Below are 17937 nucleotides of genomic sequence, written 5' to 3'. Positions count from 1 at the left end.
GCCCCGGATTCCGAGGAGAGAGTGTGCTTCCCGCCCTTAGATAGTTCCGAGAAGCTCTTCTTTTACGCTTATGATTGTTTCTTCTCTAAACTGAGCGTCCGACTTCCTTTTACCGACCTGGAGTCCGAGGTGTTGTGGTCTTGTAACCTTGCCCCTACGCAGCTCCATCCAAATTCTTGGGCATTTTTAAAGCTGTTCCAACTTTTGTGTCAGTTTTTGGGTGTCTCTCCCTCTATTTCTCTTTTTTCTTATTTGTTTGTGTTGACGAAGCCGGGGTCGGGTGGAGGGAAGGTATCCTGGGTCTCTTTTTGGGCTAACCAGGGAAGGAAGTTTTGTACCCTGTATGATGAGTCCTTTCACGATTTTAAGAACTTTTATTTCAAGGTCCGGGCTACTGGAGACGTCCGACCTTTCTTTCTAGATGAGAGCGGGGAGCCTTCTTTTCCTCTTTGTTGGCAGGAGAATGTAGTGTCTGTTAAGTATACCTTTGAGAGTCTAGATGAGGTGGAGCAGGCCTTTGTGGGTGTGGTGAGCAGTTTATGGGGTCGGGCACCTCACTTGGACACGAAGAAAATGTTGGGAGATCCAAGCCTTCTCCGTTCCGAGTTAGGTAGTTCCCGACCTCTTCCGAAATTTGTCTTCTTTAGTATTTTGCTTGTTTTTTGGTGGATTATCTGTTGTGGTAATCCTTTTCTTTATTTCTTGCAGAGATGTCTTCTCAGGCGGATTCCATGAAATTCCTTCGTCGGACGAAGAAGTCGGTGGCTGCTCGGAATATCGAGGCCGGGGACGCTTCTGCCCGATCTTCTCCGCAGAAGACTACTGTGGGTGTTCAAACTCGGTCGAAGACTATTCCGACTCCTCAGTTCCGAGCTGTAAGTCAGGATCCTCCGACCTCTGGGCCTGCTACTTCTTCTCCTCCTCCGTTCTCGGGTCCTCCTCCCAAGAAGCAGAAGACCTCTCAAGGGCTTGCCGGTTTTAATGACAAGGACTTTGATGCTCTTGGTTGGATTGAGCGGCATATCCTCCCTCAGACCTTTATTTCTACTGATGATGTGTCTATGGAGCATCATTTTCAGTATATGGCGCGGAGCTGTGTCCGGATGGCTAGTCTTCATGCTGCTATTGCCCGGGAGTTCAAGAAATCTCCTCTTGGGGCGACTAGCTCCCGACTTGAGAAGGCTCAGTCTGAGCTTGATAAGATTAGTCAACTGAAGGCTGCCAGGATTACTGAGCTGGAGGCTTCTTTGGAGAAAGAGAAAGCTAGGGCTACTGCGGCTGTGGCGTCAGCGAAGACATCTGAGGAGATGGCGAAGGCAGCCACAGAGAATTATACTCGGCTATATGCCGAGCTTGTGGAGACGAAGGAGGAGTTGCAATCTGCGTAGGACAAGTTTTACGAGCTGGAAGGTCATGTGGCCAAGGGCATGGATGCTATGTTTGAAAATCTGAAGGCTCAGGTTCGGGTTCTTGCTCCCGACCTAGATCTGAGCTTGTTCAGTACGGATAACGTCGTTGTGGAGGGAAAGATTGTTCCTGCTCCAAACGAGGATGAGGTTCCGGCATCCGACCCCGAAGTTCCTGTTGAGAACCCGACTTCTTCTTTGGCCGGGGATGGATCTGGTGTGGGGGTTTCGAACCCGGGTGACGTTGCCGTCGATGCAGTCCCGATTTCTATGTTTGCTCCGCAGTCTTCTGTTGATGCGGAGTCTGGAAAGGACCTTGATCCTCTGTAATCTTTGATGTTTTGCCCGACCTGTGGGCTTTTTTGTTTTTGGATGGTTACTGTGAACGCTTTTGGACACCTTTTTGCTTATTAGCTACTTTGTAGTAACTTTTTAGCTTTATTTGGTGTTTGCGTTTTGGCTTTTTGTTTCCGCTTTTGTGCTTTTTAGTTGTTTTCGGATAACAACTTTTTAGCTAGCGTTTTGACCTTTTGTTTTCGCTTTTGTGCTTTTTAGTTGTTTTCGGATAACAACTTTTTAGCTAGCGTTTTGACTTCTTGTGCTTTCGTTCTTTCGCTTGTACTTTTTAGTTGTTTTTCGTAAAGCAACTTTTTAGTAAGCGTTTTCGAAACCTCCTTCGATTTCGTTCTTTCGCTTGTACTTTTTAGTTGTTTTTTGTAAAGCAACTTTTTAGTAAGCGTTTTTCGAAATCTTGGTTTTTCGCCGTTTTAAGGCTTCTTTCTCTGGTCCGGGCCTTTCCTCGGTCCTCGGATGCTTCGAGTACCTCCTTTGTTGGGTCCGACCTTGTTGCCGGTCGGCCCTTTAAGTTATTTTTGTAATCTCTTTTTATTTGGCTTTTTGAGCCTTTCCAGAGTTACTTTATAACTCCTCACATTAATTTGAACCTCGTCGCTTTATCTTTGCCGACCTTGTGTGGTCTCTTGGCAAATGATTTTTTGCGTTTTGTCGAGCATAAATTAATGCGCCTTGGCGGGGTACTTTCTAGGATTCGTTTCATCATGAGGAAGAAGAAAAGAAAATAGAGAAATTTGATTAGTATTAAAAGAAAAAGAATATTTACAGAGTGTTTACCCTTTGACTAGGTCGGATATCTTACTTATCCGGGTGTCTCATTAAAAAACCCTTGTAGGGAAAAAGAGTACACCTCGGGTTAAGTTTTTCTAGCTGTAGTACCGCCTTAGATTACAGGCGTGCCAGGCTCTGGGCAGCTCATTGCCTTCTAGGTCGGATATTTTGTAGTAGCCTGTCCCTAAGACTTCTGTTACCTTGTAGGGTCCTTTCCAATTTGCAGCTAGCTTTCCTTCTCCCGACTTTTGTGTTCCGATGTCATTTCGGATTAGAATCAAGTCGTGAATGGAGAAGCTTCGCTTTATTACCTTCTGATTGTATCTGAGGGCCGTTCGTCGCTTTAGGGCTTCTTCTCGGATCCGGGCTCTTTCTCGGACCTCGGGGAGGAGGTCGAGTTCGTCCCTTTGTGCCTGTGGGTTGCCTCCTTCGTTGTAGAAGATGATTCTGGGCGACCCTTCATCTATTTCGACAGGAATCATTGCCTCCATCCCGTAAGCTAGTCGGAATGGCGATTCTCCCGTTGTAGAGTGTGGGGTCGTCCGATATGCCCATAGCACCTGGGGGAGCTCTTCGGCCCATGCCCCTTTGGCCTCTTGGAGTCTTCGTTTTAACCCGGCCAAGATGACTTTATTTGCAGCCTCTGCTTGTCCATTGGCTTGTGGGTGCTCGACTGATGTGAATTGCTGTCTGATTTTTAGTTCGGCCACTAAGTTTTGGAAACTCGTGTCCGTGAACTGTGTCCCGTTGTCTGTTGTGATGGAGTAGGGGACTCCGAACCTTGTGACAATGTTTTTGTATAGGAATTTGCGGCTTTTCTGAGCCGTAATGGTGGCTAAGGGTTCAGCTTCGATCCACTTTGTGAAGTAGTCGACCCCTACTATGAGGTATTTGACTTGCCCCGGTCCTTGTGGGAATGGGCCGAGTAGGTCGAGTCCCCATTTTGCGAAGGGCCATGGTGCGGTGATGCTGATAAGGTCTTCGGGTGGTGCTTTGTGAAAATTGGCGTGTTTTTGGCAGGGGGGCATATTTTCACAAATTCCGTTGCGTCTCTTTGCAAGGTCGGCCAGTAGAACCCGGCTCGGACTATTTTCTTGGATAATGCCCGAGCTCCGAGATGGTTCCCACACATGCCTCCGTGGACTTCTTCAAGGACGCTCTTTGTTTCTGAGGTCGGGACGCACCTAAGGAGGGGGTTTGAGAATCCTCTTCTGTATAATATGTCGTGTATTAGTGTATAATTCTGGGCGTCTTTCGTGAGTCTTTTAGCTTCCTTTCTTTCGGTGGGAAGAGTTCCCGACTTCAGGTAATTGAGTATGGGGGTCATCCATCCTTGCTGTTGGTTGGATATATTCAGCGTTTCTTCCTCTCTTATCACAGAGGGAGATTGTAAGGTCTCCTGGAGGAGACTTCTATTGTTGCCTCCGGGTTTGGTGCTCGCGAGCTTTGAGAGGGCGTCTGCCCGGGCGTTTTGTTCCCGAGGTATGTGCTGGATCTGTATTTCTGAAAAGTGGCGCAATTGTGCCTGTGGTTGGTCTAGGTATTTTTTCATAGTGGGGTCTTTGGCCTGGTAACTTCCCTTTACTTGTGATGTGATGACCTGGGAGTCGCTGAAGATTGTGATTTTCTGGGCTCCGACCTCTTCGGCTAGCTTTAGACCTGCTAGTAGGGCTTCGTATTCGGCTTGGTTGTTTGAAGCTTGGAACTCGAATTTTAGGGATAGTTCTATCCGTGTTCCTTGGTCGCTTTCGAGTATAACCCCGGCTCCACTTCCAGTTTTGTTTGAGGACCCGTCGACATATAGGTTCCATGAGAGTGGGGCTCCAGGGGTCTCAGTGTATTCTGCGATGAAGTCGGCTAGATACTGAGACTTTATGGCAGTCCGGGTTTCATAGTAGAGGTCGAACTCGGACAGTTCCACCGCCCATTGCAGTATTCGTCCTGCCAGGTCTGTTTTTTGGAGGATGTGTCTCATGGGTTGGTTTGTCCGGACTTTGATGGTGTGGGCTTGAAAGTAGGGACGGAGCCTCCGAGCTGTGAACACTAGGGCGTAGGCGAACTTTTCTATCTTCTGATAGTTTAGTTCGGCCCCTTGTAGTGCCTTGCTTACAAAGTATACGGGGTGTTGTCCTTGGTCATTTTCTCGTATTAATGCTGAAGCGACTGCTCGATGTCCGACCGAGAGGTGTAGTACGAGCTCTTCCCCTTTTACAGGTCGGGTTAGGATTGGTGGCTGCCCGAGGAACTCCTTGAATTCTTGAAAGGCTTTTTCGCACTCCGGGGTCCATGAGAAGGGTTTCCCTTTCTTTAGGAGTGAGTAGAGAGGTAGTGACTTTATCGCTGATCCTGCCAAGAATCTTGACAGGGCGGCCAGCCTTCCATTCAGTTGTTGTACTTTGACACACGTCGGGCTCTTCATATTGAGTATTGCTTGGCATTTGTCCGGGTTTGCTTCGATGCCCCTTTGAGTCAGCATGAAGCCTAAGAACTTTCCAGCTTCCGCGGCGAAGGTGCACTTCGTCGGGTTAAGTCTCATGTTGTGTTTTCTGAGGGTGCCGAAGACACTGGTGAGGTCGGTCAGCAAGTTTCTGTCTTCTTGTGTCTTTACCAGCATGTCGTCGACGTACACCTCCAGTTGTAGTCCGATGTGCTCTGAGAACACTTTGTTCATTAGCCTCTGGTAGGTTGCCCCTGCGTTCTTCAGCCCGAAGGGCATTACTACGTAGCAGTAGTTTGCCCTTGGGGTTATAAACGAGGTTTTTTCTTGGTCAGGTCCATACATCGGGATTTGGTTGTATCCCGAGTATGCGTCCATGAAGGAGAGATATCTATAGCCTGAGGCTGCGTTTACTAAGGCGTCGATGTTTGGTAGCGGATATGGATCTTTGGGGCAGGCTTTGTTGAGATCCGTGTAGTCGACGCACATCCTCCATTTTCCATTGGGCTTTTTTACCAGGACCACGTTTGCGAGCCATAGGGGGTATTTTACTTCCCTAATGAACCCTGCATCTAATAGTGCTTGTACTTGTTCTTCTATTGCTTGCATGCGTTCGGGCCCGAGCTTCCTGCGTCTTTGTTGGACAGGTCGGGATCCCGGGTACACTGATAGCTTGTGGCACATCAGATCGGGGCTTATGCCTGGCATGTCGGAGGCTTTCCAGGCGAAGAGGTCGGAATTCTCCCTTAAGAGATTTATGAGTTCCTCTTTTAGGCCTGCCTCGAGATTTGCCCCTATGTTTGTTATTTTTTCAGGTGTGCTCCCAATCTGGACTTTTTCGGTTTTTCCCTCTGGTTGTGGCCGAAGATCTTCTCGGGCTTGAACTCGTCCGAGTTCTATCGTGTTGATCTCTTTCCCTTTTAGGCTTAGGCTTTCGTTGTAGCAGCGCCGTGCTAGTTTTTGGTCGCCCTTTAGGGTAGCGATTCCTTGTGTGGTAGGGAACTTCATACAGAGGTGTGGGGTCGAGACTATAGCTGCTAGTCTGTTTAAGGTTGGTCGCCCGATGAGGGCATTGTATGCTGAAGTGACGTCGACTAGAATGTAGTCGATGCTTAATGTTTTAGATTGCTCGCCTCTTCCAAAGGTAGTGTGTAGCGAGATGTATCCTAAGGGATGGATCGGGACGTCCCCTAGCCCAAATAGGTCGGTGGGATAGGCTTTTAGCTCTTTTTCTTCAAGTCCGAGCTTGTCGAAGGCCGCTTTGAACAGGATATCTGCTGAGCTTCCCTGGTCAATCAGGGTTCGATGTAGGTTGGCGTTTGCTAGAATAACGGTGATCACCATTGGATCGTCGTGCCCGGGTATTATCCCTTGAGCATCTTCTCGGGTAAATGAGATGGTGGGCAACTCGGGCAGGGGACTGTCTTCTCGGACATGATAGACTTCTTTGAGGTATCTTTTTCGCGAGGATCTGGATGTTCCTCCGCCTGCAAAACCTCCATTTATCATGTGAACGTGTCTTTCAGGGGTTCGCGGGACTTGTTCGGCCCGACCTTCATTGTCTCCTCGTCTTCTCTTCCTGGTCTCTTCTCCTTTGTCTGCTATGTATCTGTCGAGCTTTCCTTCCCTGGCTAGCTTTTCTATAACATTCTTTAGGTCGTGGCAGTCGTTGGTAGAATGACCGTAGAGCTTGTGATATTCACAGTATTCGGACCGATCTCTCCCCGCTCTCTTGTGTTTTAGAGGTCGGGGCGGTGGAATTCTTTCGGTGTGGCATACTTCTCTGTAGACGTCTACCAGGGAGACTCGGAGGGGGGTGTAGTTGTGGTACTTCCGTGGCTTGTCCGAGCTGGGTTCTTCTTTCTTCTTCTGTTCCCGATCTCGATCTCGGAGTGGGTAGGTTGATTCCTTCCTAGAAGAGTCTCTTAGCTGGGAGGTTTCCTCCATGTTGATATATTTTTCTGCCCGCTCCTGCACCTCGTATAGGGAGGTCGGGTATCGTTTGGATAGGGATTGGCTAAACGGTCCCTCTTTCAGGCCGTTTGCTAGTCCCATGATGGCCGCTTCAGTGGGCAAGTGTTGTATGTCCAGGCAGGTTGTGTTGAATCGCTCCATGTATTCTCGGAGAGTTTCTTGGTTACCTTGTTTGATCCCGAGTAGACTGGGGGCGTGCTTTGCCTTGTCCTTTTGAATGGAGAACCTTGTTAGGAATTTTTTGGTTAGGTCTTCGAAGCTGGTGATCGATCTTGGTGGCAGTTTGTCGAACCACTTCATAGCTGACTTGGTGAGAGTGGTGGGGAAGGCTTTGCACCGAATCGCGTCGGAGGCGTCGACTAGGTACATTCTGCTTCTGAAGTTGCTGAGGTGGTGACTTGGATCGGTGGTGCCGTCGTAGAGATCCATATCGGGTGGTTTGAAGTTTCGCGGTACCTTCTCCTTCATGATCTCTTTTGTGAAGGGATCATGATTGCCTTCGGGGGTGGTGTCGCGTTCTGTCCAATCTTTCAGGTTGGCCTCTATTTTCCGCAGTTTTTCTTCTAATTCTCTGCGCTTGCGAGCCTCCCTTCTCAGATCTTGTTCAGTTTCTTTTTGCTTCTTTATGTCCTCTTCGAGTTGTTTCAGTCGGTTTTGTTGTGCCCGGACTGCTTCTAGAATTTCCGAGCTCTTTTCTCTTTCGGGATTTTGTGGATCTTTGTTTGGGAGAGATGTCTTTGGGCGATTCTGTTTGTTTCCTCCTGGAGTGCGAGGTGATAGAGGGCTGTCCGGTCGTTCTCCGGTGTCAACTTCCTCCTCTTGTTCTGAAGCAGCGTGGTCGTTGTTGAGAGGGTCGTCCGCCATGGTAAGGGGATGACTTCCAGGGTCCCCGGCAACGGCGCCAATGTTCCGAGGGTTACCTGAAACGTGGAGCTCGGTCGTCTGGCAAGGACCCGAGGTGGGGGTTTCCGTGACCCGAGCTTGATGCGCTGAGCGGCGGGTGGTTGTACCTGCAATGACACTCCGATGCTTAAGTTAGCATGGGTCCAAGCAGATATGTGTAGAATATAGAATGTGTGTTATACCTGGGTGCTCCAGTGTATTTATAGTAGTTGGCCGTGATCTTCCCTGGATAAGATATTCTTATCTTATCTTATCTTTTGGGGGTTTTATCCCTATCTTTGTGGAACCGCCTTTCCCAGGCCTTTTCGGCCTTTAGGTTTTTGGGCTTCGTTCCTTTTGATGGGCCTTCTTAGCTTATTTGTCCGAGGTCCGACCTCAGGCGTGGGCCTTGGGACGAGGTCGGACCTTCTATGAACTTACCGAGTTTGGGGAGCTCGGTCAGGGTATGAACAGGCACCATGACCTTCAAGAAGGCCTTGTGTGACTTAGGGTCAAGTGTAAACCTCATGCCCCTCTCTGTAATGGAGAAATTAGGGATCTTTGAGGTGCAAGCTGCAAGAATCTCATTAGAGATGGCAGACAATTCAAGAAAACAAGCTCATGGACTTGTAGAGAATGTTTTGGTGAAGATTGAAGACCATTACATCCCTACTGATTTCATAGTCCTAGAGACTGGGAAGTGCATGGATGAATCCATCATCCTTGGTAGACCCTTCCTAGCCACAGCAAAGGCTGTGATTGATGTTGATAGAGGAGAGTTGATCATTCAAGTGAATGAAGAATCCTTGGTGTTTAAGGCCCAAGGACATCCCTCTATCATCATGGAGAGGAAGCATGAAGAGCTTCTCTCAAAACAGAGCCAAGCAGAGCCCCCACATTCAAACTCTAAGTTTGGTGTTGGGAGGTTCCAACACGGTTCTGAGTATTTCTGAGGCTCCATGAGAGTCCTCTGTCAAGCTAATGACAGTAAAGAAGCGCTTGTTGGGAGGCAACCCAATGTTTTATAGTTAACTATTTTCTTTTGTTATTTTATCTTTTTTGTAGGTTGATGATCATGAGAAGTCACAAAATCAATTGAAAAAGCAAAAACAGAATGAAAAACAGGAAGAAAAACAGCACACCCTGGAGGAAGAACTCACTGGCGTTTAAACGCCAGTGAGGCTAGCAGTTGGGCGTTTAACGCCCAGTCTGGCACCATTCTGGGCGTTTAACGCCAGAAAGGGGCACCAGACTGGCGTTAAACGCCAGAAAAGGGCAAGAACCTGGCGTTAAACGCCAGGAATGGGCACCAGCCCGGCGTTTAACGCCAGAAATGGCTCAAAACGTGGATTTTGATGCCATTTGGTGCAGGGATGACTTTTCCTTGACACCACAGGATCTGTGGACCCCACAGGACCCCACCAACCCACCACACCCTCTCTTCTTCTTCACCCATTCACCAATCACCTCAACATCTCTTTCTCTTCACCACTCACATCCATCCTTCATAAACCACCACTTCTCCCCCTCTTTGGCCAAACACAAAGCCATCTCCCTCTCCTCCATTTCTTCTTCTTCTACTCTCTTCTTTCTTCTTTTGCTCGAGGACGAGCAAACCTTTTAAGTTTGGTGTGGTAAAAGCATTGCTTTTTGTTTTTCCATAACCATTTATGGCATCCAAAGCCGGTTCAACTGAGAAGGCATGACCTCAAGCCCATCACTAAGAAGAAGATGGAGCAAACAAGAGACCCCTCTCATCAAGAGATCCCTAAGATACCTCAAGGGATGCACTTTCCTCCACAAGACTATAGGGAGCAACTGAACACCTCCCTAGGAGAATTAAGTTCCAACATGGGACAACTAAGGGTGGAGCACCAAGAACACTCCATCATCCTCCATGAAATTAGAGAAGATCAAAGAATCATGAGAGAGGAGCAACAAAGACAAGGAAGAGACATTGAGGAGCTCAAGCACTCCATAGGACCTTCAAGAGGAAGGAAGAGCCGCCATCACTAAGGTGGACCCGTTCCTTGATTTCCTTGTTCTTTATTCTTCTGTTTTTCGAATTTTTATGCTTATGTTTATCTATGTTTGTGTCTTATGATCATTAGTGTCTTAGTGTCTATGCCTTAAAGCTATGAATATGAATCCATCACCTTTCTTAAATGAAAACTGTTTTTATCACAAAAGAACAAGAAGTACAGGATTTCAAATTCATCTTTAAAACTAGCTTATTTAGTTTGATGTGGTGGCAATACTTTTGTTTTCTGAAGTATGCTTGAACAGTGCATATGTCTTTTGAATTTGTGGTTCATGAATGTTAAAATTGTTGGCTCTTGAAAGAATGATGAAAAAGGAGACATGTTACTGAGGATCTGAAAAATCATAAAAATGATTCTTGAAGCAAGAAAAAGCAGTGAATACAAAAAAAAAAAAAAAAGAGAAAAGCAAAAAAAAAAAAAAACGAAAAAAAAAGAAAGAAAAAGAAAAGAAAAAGAAAGAAATAAAGTTGTGATCCAAGGCAATAAGAGTGTGCTTAAGAACCCTGGACACCTCTAATTGGGGACTTTAGCAAAGCTGAGTCACAATCTGAAAAGGTTCACCCAATTATGTGTCTGTGGCATGTATGTATCCGGTGGTAATACTGGAAGACAGAGTGCTTTGGGCCACAGCCAAGACTCAATAAGTAGCTGTGGTCAAGAATCATCATACTTAACTAGGAGAATCAATAACACTATCTGGATTCTAAGTTCCTAAAGAAGCCAATCATTCTGAACCTCAGAGGATAAAGTGAGATGCCAAAACTGTTTGGAGGCAAAAAGCTACTAGTCCCGCTCATCTAATTTGGAGCTATGTTTCATTGATAATTTGGAGTCTATAGTATATTCTCTTCTTTTTATCTTATTTGATTTTCAGTTGCTTGGGGACAAGCAACAATTTAAGTTTGGTGTTGTGATGAGCGGATAATTTGTATACTTTTTGGCATTGTTTTTAGTATGTTTTTAGTAGTTTGAGTTGAGTTTTTAGTATATTTTTATTAGTTTTTAGTTAAAATTCACTTTTCTGGACTTTACTATGAGTTTGTGTGTTTTTCTGTGATTTCAGGTATTTTCTGGCTGAAATTGAGGGACCTGAGCAAAAATCTGATTCAGAGATTGAAAAGGACTGCAGATGCTGTTGGATTCTGACCTCCCTGCACTCGAAGTGGATTTTCTGGAGCTACAGAAGCCCAATTGGCGCGCTCTCAACGGCGTTGGAAAGTAGACATCCTGGGCTTTCCAGCAATATATGATACTCCATACTTTGCCCAAGATTTGATGGCCCAAATCGGCGTTCAAAGTCACCTACAGAAATCCCAGCGTTAAACGCCGGAACTGGCACCTAAATGGGAGTTAAACGCCCAAACTGGCACCAAAATGGGAGTTAAACGCCAAGAAGAGTCTCTACACGAAAATTACTTCATTGCTCAGCCCAAGCACACACCAAGTTGGCCCGGAAGTGGATTTTTATGTCATTTACTCACCTTTGTACACCTTAGGCTACTAGTTTTCTATATATAGAACCTTTTACTATTGTATTATCATCTTGGTAGCTATCTTTGAGTTTTATGCTATCTTAGATCATTTGGGAGGCTGGCCTCACGGCCATGCCTAGACTTTGTCTTATATATTTTCAACGGTGGAGTTTCTACACACCATAGATTAAGGTGTGGAGCTCTGCTGTACCTCGAGTATTAATGCAATTACTATTGTTCTTCCATTCAATTCCGCTTGTTCTTTTACCAAGATATCACTTGTTCTTCAACATGATGAAGGTGATGATTGACGCCCATCACCATTCTCACCCATGAACAAGGTGACCGACAACCATTCTTGTTCTACAAGCATCTGAGGCTTAGTGAATATCTCTTGGATTCCTGATTGCACGATGCATGGTTGATCGCCTGACAACCGAGTGCTCGCCTGACAAACGAGCCAACCATTCCGTGAGATCAGAGTCTTCGTGGTATAGGCAAGAACTGATGGCGGCATTCAAGAGAATCCGGAAGGTCTAACCTTGTCTGTGGTATTCTGAGTAGGATTCAATGATTGAATGACTGTGACGTGCTTCAAACCTGTAACCTACTGGGCGTTAGTGACAGACGCAAAAGAGTGATTCTATTCCGGTAGGGGAGGGAACCAAACCGGTGATTGGCAGTACTGTGACAGAGTGCGTGCATTAGCTTTCACTGCGCGGATGGGAGGTAGCTGCTGACAACAGTGAAACCCTACATGAGCTTGCCATGGAAAGGAGTAAGAAGGATTGGATGAAGGCAGTAGGAAAGCAGAGAGACGGAAGGGAAGGCATCTTCATATGCTTGTCTGAAGCTCTTACACCAATGATATACATAAGTATCTCTATCTTTATCTTTATGTTATTTTCGTTCATCACCATTATACATTTGAGTCTGCCTGACTGAGATTTACAAGATGACCATAGCTTGCTTCATACCACCAATCTCCGTGGGATCGACCCTTACTCGCGTAAGGTATTACTTGGACGACCCAGTGCACTTGCTGGTTAGTTGTGCGAAGTTGTAGTGATCACAATTTCGCCCACCAGTGGTCAATATCTAGGATAGGTAACCTTAGCTCTCAATTACTTGCCAAGAGGTTTCTTGCATTTTAAGTTTCCTTTCCTTGATTTTATTTGCTTTAACTTTTATTGCTTTGATGTTTAATTTCTTGCATGTTTAGTTTTCACACTCTTGGTTGAGAAATTGGGTGTTTAGGTGAAATTGAGTTGTGGATGTCCATTCCGCATTGTGTAAGGATTGTTACTTGGTTTGGTTTCCCTTGACTCTAGGTGACTCACTAGTTTTGACTTAGGACTTAGGGACTGGGATCAATTATGCCCTTTTGACTAATCCTCAATGTTAGCATTGACTAATTGGGATTAATTCACACACAATTACCATGTTTCTAGTCCATGACTAGGATAGGAATCCTAAATTCCCCAATTCTCACCAAGAGCCCTTTTTACTTATTTTCCTTTAATTTCTTGCATGATCATTTACTCTCTCTTGCCATTTACATTCGCTTGATCTCTCTCTTGCTATTTACATTCCCCATGCTCTCTCTCGTAGCCAATAATTGACACTTAATTGCAACTCCTAGGGAGAACGACCCGGGAGTTAAATCCTCTCGGTTATTTTGTGTTTTAATTGTGACACATCCTTTGGATTAAACATTTGATTTGAGCATTACTTGTTGGCTTGGAACTATACTTACAACGCCAACCTTATTTTTGAGATAAAATTTCTAGCCGACGGTTTTGCTCTTCATCAAATTTTGCGCCGTTGCCGGGGAGTTGCAATGATGTATGTTTTTGGCTATTGTGCATATGTGAATATTGTAAATAGCTTATTTTTGCTTGATTGTGCATATGTTGCTTGCTTTATTTTGGCTTTTTTAAAAATGTTGACATGTAAATAGTTTGCTTTTTGGTTGCTATTGTGAATATGTTGATATTATGAATATATTTCTCTTGTTTGCTTTTTGTTTTTCTTGTTGGGAGCTTATAGCTTGTTGGACACTCCATCCAAACTTGGTGCAATCAATGGAGAATTTGGAGACCCAAGCATTGTTAGAGCTTCAGAATAAAGTCCAACTTAAGGACTCTAAATAGAATTACTAGGTGGGAGATACCCTATCATGGTAACACTTTTCTAACCTTCTCTTTGTACATAGTTTCAATTTATTGCATTTATTCTCTTGTATATAGCTTAGGTTTAGTTTAATTTCAAGCTTAATTTGATCAGATTTTAGTTTAGATAATGTGTTTTTGATGAATAATATATTTTGGGGTTGAAAAGCTATTTTGGATTTCATGTTTGGTGCCTTAGAGCACTAAAATTTTTTTAGAAAAACAGATCATGTGTGTGCACACACACCTGTGCCTACGCACACAACCCCAATTTTCAGTTCTGTGCACGCGCACCCGTCTCTACGTACGCACACCAGCTTACACCCCTTCTGTTGGGAGCGTTCACATTCCTTGTGCATCCACATCGGTCTCTTTTCACGTCTTGTGCGTACGCACAGACGGCGTGATAGTTAGCAATTCTGACGTTTCATGTTTTAAAAAAAAAACTGTTCCGTGCATGTGCACAGCCTGGTGCGTACGCACGCATCTTGATTCCCTCTCTACTGATAGCGCTCTCACATACTTGTGTGTCCACTCACCCTCCATTTCTGTACCTTCTGTGGGTGTGCACCCCCTTGTGCGTACGCACACTTCTTAATTCCTCTTCTGCTTGGAGCGTTCGAACACTTTGTGCGGACGCACCCCCTGATTCGCTTAGTGTGTGTACGCACATATACCTGTGTATACGCACGCCGCTGTTTCATCACCATTACACTTCTTTTCTTCTCTTCTTTCTACTTCTTCTCTTCTTCCTTCTTCCACCCCTCTCTTCTTTTTCTTTTACCCTCTTCTCTACTTGTTTTACTTTGTTTTGTTTGTATTTCATTTTCTTTTTGGTAATTATATTAGTTTTAATTTACTTGTTTGTTAATTGAATAAGTTGCAAGTGTTTGCCTAATGTTGATTGGGTTGTGATAAACCACTATTTTATGGTTTATCTTGTGCTCAATTGAGTGGTTTTTATCAACTCTTTACCCACTTATTCATATGATTTGCATGTTTTACATTTTCCTTCCTGATTCTGTGCTATGATTGAAAACATGCTTCTTTGGCTTTTATTTCCTTTTATTTAAGCCTCTCTTATTACCATTAGATGCCTTGATATGTGTGTTAAGTGATTTCAGGAATTACAGGGCAGGAATGGCTTAGAGGATGGAAAGGAAGCATGCAAAAGTAGAAGGAATACAAGAAGTTTAAGGAACTGCAAAGCTGTCAGCCTGACCCTCTCACACTAAAACGATCATAACTTGAGCTGCAGAGGTCCAAATGATGCGGTTCCACTTGCGTTGGAAAGCTAACATCCGGGGCTTTAATTTGATATATAATTTGCCATAGTGACCGTACAGATAGGCAACGCGAACACGTCATCCACGCGGACGCGTCGCATCTGCGAAAATCAGCGTGGCAGATTTCGCAAACAGCGAATCCTGGGCTATTTTCGGCCCAGTTTCAAGCCCAGAAAACATAGATTAAAGGCTGCAAAGTGGAGGAATGAAGGACACTTCAGATCATGCTCTCATAATTTACTTTTTAGTATTTAGATGTAGTTTTTAGAGAGAGAGAGAGAGGTTCTCTCCTCTCTCTTAGGATTTAGGATTAGAATTTTTAGAAATTAGGAATATTTCATTTTCGTGTTAGGTTCAATGTTCTTTTTATTTTCTCTTTTATTTTTATTTACTCTGATGCTTTCATTTGTATCTGAATTGTGTTGCCCAATTGGCTTATGAACTTTCCATGCTAGGATTGATTTTCTTATTTAATATACATTACTGAGATATTTTCAGATAAATGATTTTAATTTAGATTTTCTACCTTTTGGCTCTGGTTGATTAATTGGTAACTCTTGAGTTGTCAAACTCATTGTTGACTGAAATTTGGAATTCTTCAAGAATTAATTCGAGATCCAATAACTCTAAGTTTTCCCAAGGAAAGATTGGGACTTGAGGATTCGAATTAATTCATTCACTTGACTTACCTTCATAGTTAGAGGTTAACAAAGTGGGAGAAAAATCCAATTCTCATCACAATTGATAAGGATAACTAGGATAGGACTTCCAGTTCTCATACCTTGCCAAGAGTTTATTTTACAGTCATTTATTTAGTTTACTTGTCATTTATCATATCTGCTCCTCATTCTCAAAACCCCCGATTTACAAACTCATAACCAATAATAAGAACATACCTCCCTGCAATTCCTTGAGAAGACGACCCGAGGTTTAAATACTTCGGTTATCAATTTATTTAGGGGTTTGTTACTTGTGACAACCAAAACTTTTGTACGAAGGAATTTCTGTTAGTTTAGAAGCTATATCTACAATGCGAATATTTTTATAAATTCTTTACTAGCAAAAATCCTAACGTCAGGTTGCTTCTTGATTGAATTTTATTAATGTACTTATACTTTACCTTAAATTACTAGCACCTAATTGGATTTGCACATTTACATGTTGATACATATTAGGTGAAAATTTTATAAGTGCATAATGAATTTAGTGAGTTGGGTTGAACTACTTATTCATCATGGTTTTTAAGTGAATATAATCACATAACAAGGTATTTGTTCCTTGTTAATGCTTTGCATTTTTTTGAATTGACTTGATTTGATTCTTATCAAGACTTGTCACTTTTTGTAACAAGCACCTTATACATGTGATTATTTCATTATTCCTAAGGATGAATAAGTAGTCTCTTTTCATCATTGAATTGGTTATTGTTAATTGTTCCATTTTCTATTAATCTTGCGCTTTCACTTGCACAATTTCAATATCCAATATCTCATACACTCAATTCACTTTAGATGTGGTTCCCTAGGGTTGCTTGTACCTTAAGTTTTGCTTTTTCTTCACTTGCAACCTAGGCCACTTAGTTGAGGAACAAACTATTTCTTTTGCTTTTGTGGTTACCATTTTAGCTGACAAATGTGTGTGTTCTAAACCGTGCACACTTAGGATACACACATTGTCTCCATTATACCACAACAACTTACTTTTCCTCAATTCTTGTTTAATTGTTTTCTACAGCAACCCGGAGCCCTGGTGCCCACCAGCTGAAGGTGGAGTCTCTTAGAGCATCTCTTCACCCCCGGATTGAGTGCATGCACGGAGGACCGTGCAACGTTTAAGTGTGGGAGAGGATCCGCAAATTTGTGGCGTAATCTCTCTTTCTCAACACTTGCACTATTTTTTTTCTAGTCTTGATAGTATATTTTTGTATTTTGTTACATTGCACTTTGTTTAGTTGCTTGTATATATCATAGCTTGTTCATAGTTTATTTATGATAGATGTTTGCATTTGCATGTTTGATTGAATAAATTTGGTTAAAACAACAAAGAATTTTCAAGAAACCTCTTTTTGGGCATTCCATTGATTGGATTTGAAAACATGTTTTTGAACTTGCTTGAAGTATCCTTTTATGGAACATAGAAAAGAGCTTGGACAAATACCTAGTGAGACTTTAGCTTTAATTATTTGGTTGCACATTTTTCAGCCACAAGTTTTCGTTATTGTCTGTTAAACTCCTGTTATGATTGTGATCTTAGATTTGCTTTAGTCTATATGTCCTATATTTGATGTTTTTGAATTACATTTAGTATGATTGAGGCCATTTTTTTGAAATTAAACTCACAAACCCATATGGCCAACCCTTACATCTGCCCTTGTAAACCACTTTTTGAGCCTTTTAATTCCCCTTTTGTTTTAATTTTAAGCACATCATTCCCCTAAGTGAAAAATCATTATGTCCTTGAATTGTATCTTTGATTAGCTTGGGTTTGAGTGTGTGTGTTAATCAAGTGTGGAGGGAATTTGTGGGAAAACATTGGTAGATTAGCGTTTTCGGTATTCATTGTGAATATTTGGGAAAAATTGGTAACCACTCATGCATTCACTACTTAAAACATATGAATCTCTCTTATATGATAAAATAAAAGAGGAAGAAAAAAAATTTGTGGTGTACATACTTTGTTTATGTTAAAAAAATGAAATGATAGTAAGGATGTAAATAAGAAATGCATATGTAGTTGAATTGGAGAAAATATACATGAGTGAATGTGAGAAAAGAAATAAATGGGTAGTTAGGTTGTTTTGTTGTGTATATAGGATGATATAGGATTAGGTGGGATATTTGAGCTAATCAAAGATTCAATCTATTATCCCACTTAACCATATTAATCCTACCCCTACCTTAACCCCATTACAACCCACAAAAGTCCTCATGATATTTGCATTCATGCATCGAATATTAGTCGATTGTTAGACGACTTGCAAACCTTTGAGAAACATGATTAAAGGAGAATTGAGTGAATTGACCCTAAACACTGAGCGATTAGAGTGTAAATACATCCGGTGAGGGGTTCAATCGCTTAACTCTATGTTTCCTTTATCTTATGTCTTCTTACAAGTTGTTGAACTGAATTTTGAAAATTTCAA

Source organism: Arachis stenosperma, chromosome 4 (genome assembly GCF_014773155.1).
Source record: "Arachis stenosperma cultivar V10309 chromosome 4, arast.V10309.gnm1.PFL2, whole genome shotgun sequence".
NCBI lineage: Eukaryota > Viridiplantae > Streptophyta > Magnoliopsida > Fabales > Fabaceae > Arachis > Arachis stenosperma.
The sequence above is the reverse complement of the archived record's forward strand: the minus strand, read 5'-3'. Positions refer to the sequence as shown.